The sequence below is a fragment of the Stegodyphus dumicola genome, chromosome X2 (genome assembly GCF_044657685.1).
Source record: "Stegodyphus dumicola isolate Sdum_Otavi_A_Nest chromosome X2, ASM4465768v1".
Lineage (NCBI taxonomy): Eukaryota > Metazoa > Arthropoda > Arachnida > Araneae > Eresidae > Stegodyphus > Stegodyphus dumicola.
In genome coordinates this window covers 125885861-125899808 of record NC_140781.1, presented here as the reverse complement: position 1 = coordinate 125899808, position 13948 = coordinate 125885861, and positions in this window count along the sequence as shown.

Below are 13948 nucleotides of genomic sequence, written 5' to 3'. Positions count from 1 at the left end.
TGTTTGCAAAATATTAAAAAAATTGCATATATACATCAAATGCTGCCATCACGCTAATTAATATCCAACTCTTGTGCAATGAGAAACTGATTTTATTATTGAAAACTTGTTAATATTAGTAAAATTAAAAACAATAATAATGCAAAAGTAATAGAATGCAAACCTAATGATTTTTTTCAAAACTTTTTAAGACAACAATTAGACTAAGAAATGGTTCATATTCTTAGTCTAATTCTAAGTTATTTCAAGTGCAATTATTTGTAATTATTACATTGCTTGCTGTATATGACAGAGAAAAATGTAAATGGATTGATGAAAAAGGCCATTCTTTTAATAGAAAAGGGCTGGAAATCTTTCTTTGAATATTTTCTGGACCAGTGTAAGGTGTATGCAACGAGGGTTTTCTAAATTTCTAGATGAAGATTAATGGTAGCAATATACAAACCAGAGGGTAGAAAGAAATATACATGTTAAAATTCATATTATATTATTTAAAGCTGTAGCATGTATTAAATCATATTAAAATACATCTTGGTTACTAAAACGTGCTACATTTTTTAACTCTCAAATAAATGTAGATTTGAAATATGTAATAAAATATGCAATTTTTGAAGAGATTTTTGATTTAAAAAAATTGAGCAGTTCGAGGGTGTGGCCATTTGTGAAACTATAAATAAGAGGCTGTAAGGATCTTAAGTTTTACTAACGTTTATTTTATTTTTAATCTTTACTATCACTTCTTATTTTCTACTTCCGGCCAGAATTATAAGCGTTAATGTATTTATGCAAAGTTTGTCTGGCGAACGCCAAGTATTTAAGTTGTGGCTTTTTGCCAAGCGAGAGAGAGGAAGCAGTGAGTCGAAGCAGGCCGCTTACCTTAGAAGTTTTACGCAGTTGCTGGTTGCCTTCCAGGCCAGAGGTTTTAATCCTCTTGATAAATTTTAAACGTATTGTAGTGTTCACAGTTCTCTGTACTACATACGGCTTCCTGTTAATATAAGGCCAATCTTCCACGTTTATTATTTTAAAGTTAACTTAGAGTTTAGTTCTATTTTTATATTTTTACGTTAGACCCCAAGTAGCGGGTCTGTGTATTCCGAAGTACGGAAGTTATTGCAAATAGAGAAAAATAAAGGGTTTTGTATACCCTTCTTGTGTATCCTGTTTACTTCCCACAGTTTTGAACATAGCTTTAGTAAGCTCTCTGTTCCGAGTGAGGTCCTTGCATGTTCCCGAAGAAGGTAAGACGGAACATTGAACCTGATAGTGGCGCCCAACGAAGAATAACCATGGCCGAGTTTCAAGAAGAACCTGTGCTGCCTGCAGAAGCGGCTCAGAATCCAGAAATGCCAGCTGCCGCCCTGGAAGGATTTGGTTACATCGTCCAGACCATGCGCGCTTCGATGAAACCAGAAGCAACATTTAATGGAAACTCACCGGTAGCCAGTTTTTTGGAAAAATTGGATGACCACTTCATGCTCTACCCCGTGCACGACTTTCAAAAAGTTACCTTCGCTACCAGCGCTTTGAGGGGCTAAGCGCTTAACTGGTTCAAATGTATAGGCAGAAGTCTCTTGGGTCAAGCAGGAAGTCCCACCTATACTTACGAGAATTTCAAGACTGCCCTACTAAAAGCCTTCCCTGTCGTAAGGGATCGTGCGAAATTAGAAACGGAACTTTTTAGTATATATCAACAAAGAATCGAAAACCTCTCAAGCTTTATTTTAAGAAAAATTCACGTCTTCAAACTCTTGTATGGAAACCGTCCGGATCCTGAGATAATTCAAGTGATTTTGCCGAGGTTACTGCCCCAAGTGCAAGACTTTATTGAATTAAGAAATCCGACTACACTGGAAAAGTTATTTGAGCTAGCAATCCAGTTTGAAAGTAGAAGAACGGCGGACGTTGAAAGAAGACGCCAATATCAACAGCGAAACCAATTTGGTGCGCCAAAACTACAGCAAACTCAAGCACACGGCTACGGAAGCAAAGCGAATCAGTGGGCAAGGAAACCCGAGCATTCAAAAACAGCCGGCGAACGTCGACAGTTCAATAGCAATCCAGGAAAAAAGTCTCAAGGCCAGTGGAAAAAGAAGGAAAGCACGGAAATGAAAAATAATTTAAACTAAAACGGATTTCTGCTGACGAGAGGGTGCGGCAATCCGAAGGCCACGAAAACCCCTCTTCCTTCAAGTTAAATACAGTAATGGTGAAAAATTTGACTCTTCCGAAGATTGAAGTGTTGGTGAATAATATCCCAGCCACCGCACTCCTGGATGCAGGCGCGCAGCGTTCCTGTGTGGCAGAAGATTTTTTTAGGAAGTATTTTCGGAAATACCGCATATATAATTCGGATAATACGATAGTGTTAGCGGCGCAAGGAGAAAAATGTAATTGTATAGGTAAAGTACCGCTGTATGTCCGTATCAAGGACGAACAAGTAAAGGTGATGTTTTTTATAGCAAAGAATCTGCAAGCACATATAATCTTAGGAATAGATTTTCCTTCGGAGGCACACGCAACGCTGGATTTTAATGAAGCGTCCCTTAAGCTGACAATGAAACCAGTTCGTGCAGAAAAGGCTGAACCGCCGATGTTAAATCTTGACCACCTGCCTAATGACGAGCAAGGAAGAATCCGACAAGTGGTAAGTGAATTTGCTTCGTTATTTAGTGATATTCCAGGATTTACTCAGGTTACTAACCATAGTATTGACACCGGAGATTCAATGCCAGTTCGCCACAAAGCATACCGGTATGATAAGAATAAGGAAAAATTTTAGAATGGCATATCACCGATATGCTACGTAAAAAGATCATAACTCCCATCTCAAGTAGTTATGCTAGCCCGGTGGTTTTATGTAAGAAAAATAATGACTATCCTTTGACACATCCAAAAAGGTGGAGATTCGCGATTGATTACCGTAAATTAAACTCCATAACTAAATATCCGGTATATCCGTTACCTATTATTGAAGAAATTCTAAGGAACATAACATCCACCAAATATATGACTACTTTAGACTTAACGACTGGTTATTTTCAAATAGGGTTTAGGCCTGAGGACGTGCCTAAGACTGCTTTTATAACCAAGTCTGGCACTTATGCATTTTTGCGTATGCCGTTTGGCCTTTCAGGGGCCCCGGCAACATTTCAGCGATGTATGGACATTGTGTTAAGACCTGTTCTTGGAAAGTCCACATTTATCTATTTAGACGATATCATTATTACTAGTGATAATCTCGACCAACATGTACAGCATTTAAGACAGGTGTTTTCTTTATTAAATGAGGCCGGTCTAAAAGTTAATGTCGAAAAGTGCAAATTTGCAGCCCCTGAATTAAAATATTTAGGTTACAAAATATCTCAGAAAGGAATCGAGACAGACGAATCAAAAATAATCGCTGTACAAAAGTATCCGACTCCAAACACGGCAAAGAAGCTCTCTTCTTTTCTAGGACTTTGTTCATATTAAAGGTCCTTTATAAAAGATTTTGCAGCTATCGCTGAGCCATTGTTAAAATTAAAAAGGAAAAAGGCAAGATTCTCGTGGACGGCCGAAGCCAATAGTGCTTTCGAAAAATTAAAACAAGCATCAGTGGCGTAGCGAGAGGGGGGCAAGGGGGTGCATGATGCCCCGGGCGCCGCTCGTACAGGGGCGCCAAATGGTCTCCAAACAAGATTTTCCGGAAAATTTCAGTTTTTATTTTGATCGATTTCTGGAAAATATATTTAAAATTAATAACTATTGTAATATAATTAATTATTTATTTTCTTGATTTGTGTAATAAAATGCTTGCAGTACATCAACCAAAACGTTCTTTCTGACCACTTTATTTCTCCAAAGTAGAGATATATATTTAAACGAAATGCAAGTATATCTCTCGCTTTTTATTTTAAAACGATAACACGATCTTGTCCCGAATTTCTCAAATATATCCAGTTTCCAAATTCCGATTCCATAATCTGGAAATGACATTTTTTGAGATTCGTAACGCTTCCGCTACAATGGATTGCGTTTGACTCTCCTGTAAACGTCTGATGGCCTTCCTGGCTACTGATTCAACTAAGTCATCTTGCTGAGACGTCGTATATTCACTGCTACGAAGCATTCAACGCATGTGAATTGTTTTTAATCTTCTATTACAAAAAGGAATATTGCAGGTCGTTCCTTACTCCTTATCTAAAACGCATAGTTTTCGACGTCACAGACTAAATTTGCATATTCCCAACTTTGTAAACGTTATAATTTTCCTTTATAATCTCTTCTATTTTCTTTTGTTCAAAAATGTTATCGATTATATGGTTATTTCATACCGAACCCACAATACACCCTAATTGTTTTGAGCAGTGAATGTGACTGCATGACGTTACTCCGTAGTAGAAAAGAAACAGAACCTAAAACTCCACTGCAGATCTATAGAGAATATGTTTTTCCAAACCTAAGAGTCGCACTTTAAATACTACTTACTATGAACGTTCGTTCAGCAAATTAAAATAAATTTTCACATATTTACAATCAACGGTGGGACAAGATCCCCTAAGTCATCTAGCATTTTTAAGTGTGGAAAGAGAAAAATTTGAAAGGATCTACTTTGATGAAGTAAATGATAAATTTGCTTCTAAATTTTCAAGGTAAGAAAAATGTATACATAATAATTAATTTTATTCATGTATTATATTATTATTAATAAATATAAGAGCCCGACCAAGTCGAGGTGCACGTGATTGAAGCGAGATGAGGACAAATTAAAATTTTTAAGTTGGCTGGTGGTGTGTCTGACAATTTGAGATCTTTGGCACTCCAAGCATGATGGTGTCCAGTTGGCTATGTCCTTTTGCATGCTATTCCATCGAAACGTTGCTATATCAGTTTCCTTGAAACCTTGATGCCAGGATGTGACAGACGATGTAACTGACTAAAAATGGCATGGCGAAACACTGAGGGAACATAAGGTCGAAATCTTGAATCCTGAACATCACAATAAAGTGATTTTCCAGGTGACAGCTGCATAGGCTGCAAGTTGAGATTGGTGGAAGATTTGCTTTTCAAGAGGGTTTGTAGTTCTGAATCCCGGTGTTGTTCATCCGCAAGGGCAGCGAAGTTTATTGGCGAAGGAACGGCTAGTTCTTCAATACGAGACAAGATGTCTGCTACAATATTCTGCGAACCCGCAATATAACGGATATCTGTTGAAAATTGCCCTATGAAGTCTAGGTGTCTCATTTGACGAGGAGAAGCTTTATCCGAACGCTGCTGAAAAGTATAGATTAAGGATTTGTGATCTGTGAAGATCATGAAAACGTGTCCCTATAGCATATGCCGATAATATTTGACAGCTTCATAAATTCCTAATAATTCGCGATCGTAAGTGCTGTATCTGGTTTGTGCTAGTGAGAGGTTTTTAGAAAAATATGAAAGTGGTTTCCATAATTCTTGACCTTTTTGTTTTAAAAGTGCTCCTATACCTGTCGTTGATGCGTCAACGTGTAGAGATATTAGGTTGTTTTTTGGAAGCAGAAGAGATGAAAAATATGCAACGCCTTCGCCGGGAATCGAAACGCGGACCTCTGGAGTACTGGCCCAGCGTGCAGACCCATTACACCATGAAGGCACGCTAGGAAAGCGGGAGAAATACCTTATAAACTCCCCATTTTAAAGGGCGACTGGGGTTTTTAGGGGCCGCAATCGCCAAATCCTGGGTGTGGAGAATCCTCATTCAACACCCCTTTTATTTTGGGCGCCACTGTAGAGACATTAGGTTATTTGGAAGCAAGAGAGATTGAAAAAATAGCAATCGCCTTCGCCGGGAATCAAACCGCGGACCTCTGGAGTACCGGCCCAGCGTGTAGAACCACTACACCACGAAAGCATGCTAGGAAAGCGGGAGTCCCTCTCCTTATAAACATAAAGTGATAATGGTTTAGATGCGGAAGGATACTGCAAATTTGTTGCCGAAATTAAATCATTTTTGCATTTTTTTAACGCTTCGCGAGATTCTGCGGTCCAGGTTATAACACGTTTATCGTTTTTCTTGATTCCAACCAAAAAGGAATTTAGAGGTGCTTGTATGGTTGCTGCATGAGGTAAGAAACGTCGATAAAAATTGAGCATAGCAAGAAATCTTCTTAAGTCGTAAGTCCTTCACTGTAGATGGTTCGAGCATATCGCGGATAGCGGTGACTCTATCTGGAAGGGGTCGAATCTCATCAGAGGAAATTTCATGACCAAGAAAGGATACTCTTGACTGGCCAAAAACGCATTTGGAAGGATTAAGACTGACACCGTACCTTTGAAAACGTTCAAAAACTGTTCTCAAACGTGAAAGGTGTTCTTGCTCTGAAGAGGAGGCGATTAAGACGTCATCAAAATAAGGTACACAAAAGTCGAGGCCATTTAGCACCTGCTTCATGAAGCGTTGGAATGTTTGAGCAGCATTGCATAAGCCGAAGTCATGACCGGAAACTCAAATAGTCCAAAAGGCGTAATAACCGCAGTTTTTGGAATATCAGCTGGCTTAACGGGCACTTTGTGATACACCTGCTCAAGATTAATGGCTGTAAAAATAGCTTTTCACTCGAAAACTTGCAAACAGCCTTGAATGTGAGGGATTGGGTAACGATCAGGAACTGTAGCTGCATTTAACCGGCGATAATTGCCACACGGGCGCCAGTTACCATTTCGTTTCCGAACTAGATGGAGCGGACTGACCCTAGAACTTTTTGAAGGACGGCAAATTCCCTGTTCCATCATGTATTGAAGTTCCTCTTTGGCGGCTTTAAGCTTGTCCAGAGTTAAGCGTCTTCGTTTAGCGGCAATCGGAGGTCCGGTAGTTTCAATATAATGTAATACATCTGCTTGGGTTCGGAAATACCCATAACTGGGCGCGTGTTTGTAGGGAATTCTCTGAGAAGTTGATGCCATGGGGGAGTTACCCGAAATCAGTTTAATGCTCAAATCTTGACTATTGCGAATTACTCCCGGATAAGTTAAGTTGGTTGTGGAATCTATCAAACGGCGATTTTTAAGATCGGCAAGCAAAGAAAATTTTTGAAAAAATTCTGCGCCAATAATAGAACTTGAAACAGTAGCAATAGTGAATGGCCATTGGAAGTTGTGGTGCAATCCTAAATCAACAGATATCAGGCGTTCACCAAAAGTTTGAATAGGAGATCCATTTGCTACATAAAGTTGTAACTTGGTAAGGCGCTTTTGTTCGTGAAAATGTGGTGGAACGACAGAAACATCAAAAAACAAGAACGACAAGAAACTTAAGCCCGAATTCTTTTCGATGAGAAAAAGGCGTGCAAAATTCCAGCCGCTGTCGTTCACAACTTCAAGCAACGGCCCTTCTCGTTTCCCTGGTCGTTATAACGACACGGTGGGCGGCATTTGTTTGCCTTGTTTCGAAATTTGTGGTGGTAAAAACAAATATCCAGTCATGAAAAATTATAATAAATTCATTGTTACCGGTGATTTTAACTCTAAACATCCAAGCTGGGGCGCAGGAGATATTGATGCAAGAAGGCGATTGGTATTTGACTTTATCGTCTCTAATAATATAATTTTACTAAATGATTTGATTTTTCCTGCAACTTTCAAATCTACCATCGGTGAGGTATAGACTGATCTTGTTATGACCTCACAGGTTTGTCTATCAATTCTGGAGCTCTGCAAGTTCTGATGGATGAGAGTCTTAGTGATCATCGTTATTTGCAGTTGAATTATGATGAAAATATTCATTGTGCTCCTAAGATTGTTTTAACAAGAGATGTCCACCGGATTACAAGGTATTGTTATAAAATTGCTCCGATAATGCATAAATTTAAATTAGTTTATTGAAGTGTGAGGACTCTGATACAATTGAAAAATTTTTGAGGATCTGTCTATCGATGTTAAAAAGAAGTTACGAACAAAACAAAAGGGAAGTAGGCAGATTTCGTGGTGGACTCCACAACTTACTTGTATGCGACGCCGGATACGTGCTTTGAGGAAAAGTTCGCAAATTTTGAATTTAACGGACAATATATACGTAATGAAAGGAAAATTGCATATAAAAAAAAATTGGCAACTTATAAACGTCTAATTTGGAAGACAAAATTTGAAACTAAGAAGAAATTTTTTCTTAATAATCTTTATTATTATGATGGTTTTTATCGAATTGCCTCTGAAAAAGTGAGACGTGCTGTTGCTCTGTATAATCCTCAGCACGCTGACAGTTTGATTGAACTCAATAGACAGAAGCTTTCGCAATCACTCAAATTGGGAGCACCTTAGGATATTTCATTAGATGAGGATAGACTTTCTGATTGCCATTGGATGACGCTGTAATTACAGAGGCAGAGATCAGAAGTGCAGTTGAACAAATAAGGCGTCGAAGCGCTCCGGGCCCGGACTGTTTTAATCCTATATTTGTTCAGATTCTAATTTTTACATATCTGGATATTTTTATATTGCTTTTTAATTACTGTTTTAAATTTTGTGTGTTTCCAAGAAATTGGAAAATCGGTCGAGTTGTTTTAATTCCAAAGCAGAATGACAGATATAGACCAATTGTACTTTTGAGTGTTTTTGGAAAAGTGTATGAAAGAATCTTGGTTGAGAGATTGAAGTTTTACTTGAATAGTAGAATGATACTCAGTCGGCGACAGTATGGTTTCACAACTGGCTGTTCTACATATGATGCATTATATGATACTATTGACTTTATTAAAAGCAATAAGAGTTCGCATCACGTAGTGCTGCTGTCCTTGGATGTTTCGTCTGCATTCGATTCAGTGTGCTGGAACTCTATTTTACAAACCATGATTAACCTTAAATTGCCAAGGAATTTGATTCAATGTTATAGGAGTTATTTTAACAATCGCAAAATCTTGTTTAATGCTTTTAAGGATGAGACTGCAGAGATAGAACTATTTTAATAATTAATTAACTATAGAGATTTTCATTGGTTGTCCGCAGGGCTCCTTCAGTGCTCCCCTGCTCTGGAATATCATATTAAACAAATTTCTTATTTTGGAATATCCCAGTGATGTTAACTTTATTGCATATGCAGATGATCTTGCTGTTCTGATGTATGGTGCATCATTGGAAAAACTCGAGAAATCATTTGAGAATGTTATGTTAAAACTGGAAAACTGGAGAATCGGCGAGGGTCTTGAATTCAACTTAGAAAAACTTTTGCAATCATTTTCCCGCGGGCTGGGATCAAAGTGAGAGCTCCACAATTTAGATATCAAGGAAAAAGAATAAAGTTTGTTGATGTTATTAAATATTTGGGAGTCAAGATTGATTGCAAGTTGACCTTCTCAGATCATTTTAAAACAATTCATCGGCTCTCAGATGATATGTTAATGTTTTACAGGAGATCCTTTTTCTAGTGAGACACTTTGTAACAAATCATGCATTCTTAAAGATATTTTGAATAATGTAATTATCCCTAGAGTTTTCTATGGAATTGGTGCCTGGGGATCCAGTGCCGGGGATTGGTCAGGTTGAGGAACAAACTCGATGCCATACAGAGGAGCTGGTGCTTAATGATTACAAGATGTTTCCGTACTGTCTCAACTGAGGTGCTCTGCGTTCTAGCCGGCACGCCGCCTCTTTCAATTTTATATAAATTATATTTTGAAAAATTTTTGTTTAGAACTGGTAGACTTGATTTTAAATTGTATAAAGATATTTTGATTACAAGGCATATGTTTGAAAGAATTAATAATATTTTGGTACATCCTTCTGGTTTATGTGTTTTTGAATTTGATTGTAAACTCCCAATAGTCGGAGAATTGGATATTTATGCTGACGGGTCCAGGCAAGATGATAAATTGGGTGCAGCATTTGTGATTTATCATTATGGAACTGAAATTGAAAATAAAAAATATAAGCTTAATAATTATAATTCTGTATTTCAATCGGAATGCTGTGCTTTACTTAAAGCCCTTCAGTGGGTTAAGGAAATTTTGACTTGTGTTAATTCTATTCATATATATACTGATTGTATGTCTTTGCTTCAATCCTTGACCTCGGCCTGTCCTACTAATTTATTAATATTTGATATTAAATGTCTATTGAAATTTTTGATGCAGGATATGTGCATTCATTTACACTGGATAAAAGCGCATGTCGGCTTTGTTGGAAATGAAAGGGCCGACGTGCTGGCTAAAGAGGCGACCACTAATGATGATTGTGAATATAAATAGAAATTTCTGGTTTGAGAAGTTATGCAGTTAGAAACATGAAAATTTTTATAATGATATTTGGAATACTACTAGATGGAATGAATCAGAGAGGTGCGTGGGTCTTTTGAAGTATATTAAAATTCAAAATGGTATGCGACCAATTAGTAATATTGATTTAAACCAGTTTTTAACTGGGCATGGAAGATTTCCCGCGTACCTCTCGAGATTTAATTTACAAAATTCAGACTTGTGTGGTCATTGCCATCAAGTTGGTAACGCAGATCACTTCTTGAATCATTGTTCCTTATTGGAAAATTTGAGAAAGAAATGTTTGGGAGATAAGTCATGGAACTTGAAAATCGTAAAAACATATTCTAAATGTGCAATGGATTTGATCAATTCTAATATTGAATTTGGAATATTTGTTTAGTATTGTGTATATTTATCTTTTGATTATATGTATTATATTTTCAGTTATGAGTATTTATAGGTTTACTACTAAAATTTTTTAATTTTTCTGTGTAGTATTTTATTTAATGCATTGTGGATGTTTTGTACATGCGGTATTTCGAAGAGATGCAGTTGATTGTTACATAGATATGGCTTTGCAAATGCTGAGAATCCTGATGGATTACCAGATTTAAATTATCGAAATTAGTGGTTTTGAGTTTTAGGATTTTGATTTTTAAATTTTAAATTTTATGGAATTTTTATATTTTTTAATTGTAGTTTTTGATTTTAAAATGTTCTGAAATTTTAAAGTTTTAAAATTTTTTCTTATATTCTGTTCTTAATGGAGTAATTACTAGGGTTTTAATATGATACATGGCAATCTTAAATTTTTCCAGTTTCGGTTATTGGCAGTCCTGGAGCTTCTTTTCTATGATTATTAAGGATAATTAATACATTTGAATTCAGATAGTAGTAGGACTATTAAAGTAAATTTTTAAAATAAATTAATAGTTTAAATAGAATTATGATTTTACAAATAATATGCTATTAAAGTAATACTGTAGGGAATTCGGTTTGACCTTCTGCAGGTTATTTAAATTGGGAATTCCTCGATGGCTGTGGACCGCCTGTGCCTGTTCCGAAAATTCATGTGAATGAATATTTCTTGAGAGTTTAAGCCACTCTGTTTGCTCGTGGAGTTTTTCATTGTTTTTGGATTTTGAATGTTGGTGTTGTGCTACGTTGTTTGTATGTCTCTTCCTTATTTTTAGTTCGTTAATTAACCTCCAATTATTTTTAGATAATTAGCTTCTTTTTCTCTCTTCTTTCCTTTTTTGGTCTTGAGGGGGTCGACCTTTCATAATCATATGGTCATGGGACTAGGAGGATTGGGTCTTCCCTGTATTATGACTTGGAGGAGGGCTTTGATAACGTTTCCTCAGTTGGCTACAGCGTGTATTTCGACCACGTGATGCGGAGCTGTTGCGCTGAAAAGGTTCAGCTTGGATGACTACTAATTGAGCAACCTGTTTGGACAGATCATCAATATAAGCTTGTAACACTACAATACCTGGACCAGGAGCCTGCACTGCGTGTATTTGCGCTGGTATGGCCATCTCGTGAATTTTATCAGCGATTTCGGGAAGATTTTTAAGTGGCTCGCTACTGGCCGCTAAAATAGTTTGCATGTTAGATGGGAGTCTATTCATCCATAATGTTTTAAGAATGTTATCCGTTAGGTTACCGGCGACTAAATCTGACATTTTAGACAGCAAGTGAGAAGGCCTCATATCACCCAACCGTAAATCATGCAACAGCTGCTATATTTTAACTGTCTCGGATTCTTCATAAACAGAAATTAATTTTTTTTAAAGATTTGTAATTGTCCGTCGTCGATGGATTCAAAATTATTTCATGAGCTGATTGCAGTACCTCTGATTCTAACGCAGCGATCACTGTATAAAATTGAGTTTCGTCGGCAGTAATGTGACTCAAATGCGCATCCAATTGAATGAACCATAACGATGGGTCTCGGCGAGAAAAAGGCGGTGGCTTAACTGCCACTCTCGCCAATTGCGAAGCAGCATCGTTGTCAACCACTTTAGCTCAATCAAATATGCACAATAATAATATGTATAGAAAAATAATGAATATGTATATAGTGACACAGTTTCTTGGTACTCGAAATCAGAGAAATTGGAGGCTCAAATGCAGCAGACGATACATATATCCGCTGAAATTATGACAGAAATATGTTGACTCACCGGAATGCGGCAAAAAGCTTGAAATGACAGGTGAATGTCTTACTTGCATCTCATCACACTGGATAACTTACTGCTGCTCAGAATTTAGACATATAAACTCCATACTTGTGCAACATTGAAGGTTGCCATTCGTAATAAATACGTGTCGCCAATTATGGTAGTACAATTTTTTGAGACAGATCGTTAAACAATTATAACAATTGAATGGAACAAATATTATTTTTGTTTTTGGTTGCTATGGGTTATCAGACTGGCAGAGTTGAGTTGTAGTAGGTAAGTTGCCACATATCTGTTTATCTATAATGTATATTAAACTTTTAATTGTTTAAAAACTGTACTTTTTAAAAACACTTATATAAATATGTAAAATAAATAACACCTTTTTAACTAATTCTAGATCATCGTAGGTCAGATTTTTCCGCCGACACACATGCATTTCCGAATCCAAGGCTAGTGCAGTTAGGTAGTGACTAATCTTTATATATTTTTGAGTATTTTATGGCAGATTCAGCATTTTATTATTATTTGCATTATTTTCTTATTACGAATATATTCTATACATTATATTACTGAAAGTTTTTTTTTGTGGGGGGGCGCCAAAAAGTTATTTTGCCCCGGGCGCCAGTTACGCTTGCTACGCCACTGACAAGCATTAACGCAAGCCCCTGTGTTGAAATTTCCTGAAAAGGATGAGAATTTAGAAATTTCAGCGGATGCTTCGGATTATGCGGTAGGAGCGGTACTTTCGCAAAATCAACAGCCCGTGGCAAATTTTTAGCCGAACATTAAATCAAACACAAAGAAACTATTCCGCGACCGAGGGAGAGGCACTTGCAGTTCTGTTAGCAGTGCAAAAGTTCCGAGTCTATTTTCGAAAGGCGCCAATAACAGTGTACTCTGATCATGCGGCGGTAACTAGATTGTACTCAGGGAAAAACTTATCCCCAAGGTTAATAAGATGGGCACTCAAGCTACAAGAATATAATCTGGTAATCAAGCATACCCCCGGAAAGGAAAATATCGTAGCAGATGCCCTATCAAGAATTAAAATAGATGAACAAGGTAATACTGTAAAGGTGGCAATGCTCACAGCATGTACAATAAATTCCCGAGAAACTGTAATAACCGAACTGGGTAAGGATCCTGAAAATTTTAGCCACCAAGATATTGTGGCGATAAGAAATAGGGCGGCCCATTACGAACTAATAGATGGTCTATTATTCTATACAAAAAATACGAATTCCAACAACGAATTTCGACCTGTTATCCCAGCTAGTCTTAGATTAAATATCCTGCAGGAGCTCCATGACAGCCCTTTATAGCTTTTCATGCTGGTATTCGAAAAACTATCGAACGCGTACGCGAGGCAGTCTATTTTCCTGAACTGCAAAAGTTAACAAGGGCGTATGTCCAGTCCTGCCCAACATGTCAAGCAGTTAATTATATTAATTTCCGCCCGGCCGGGTTTCTAAATAGTATTAAATCCGAATTTCCAAATGAAATAATTGGCATCGATTTTTTGGGCCCTTTCCCAAAAAGTCAGTTAAATAAAAG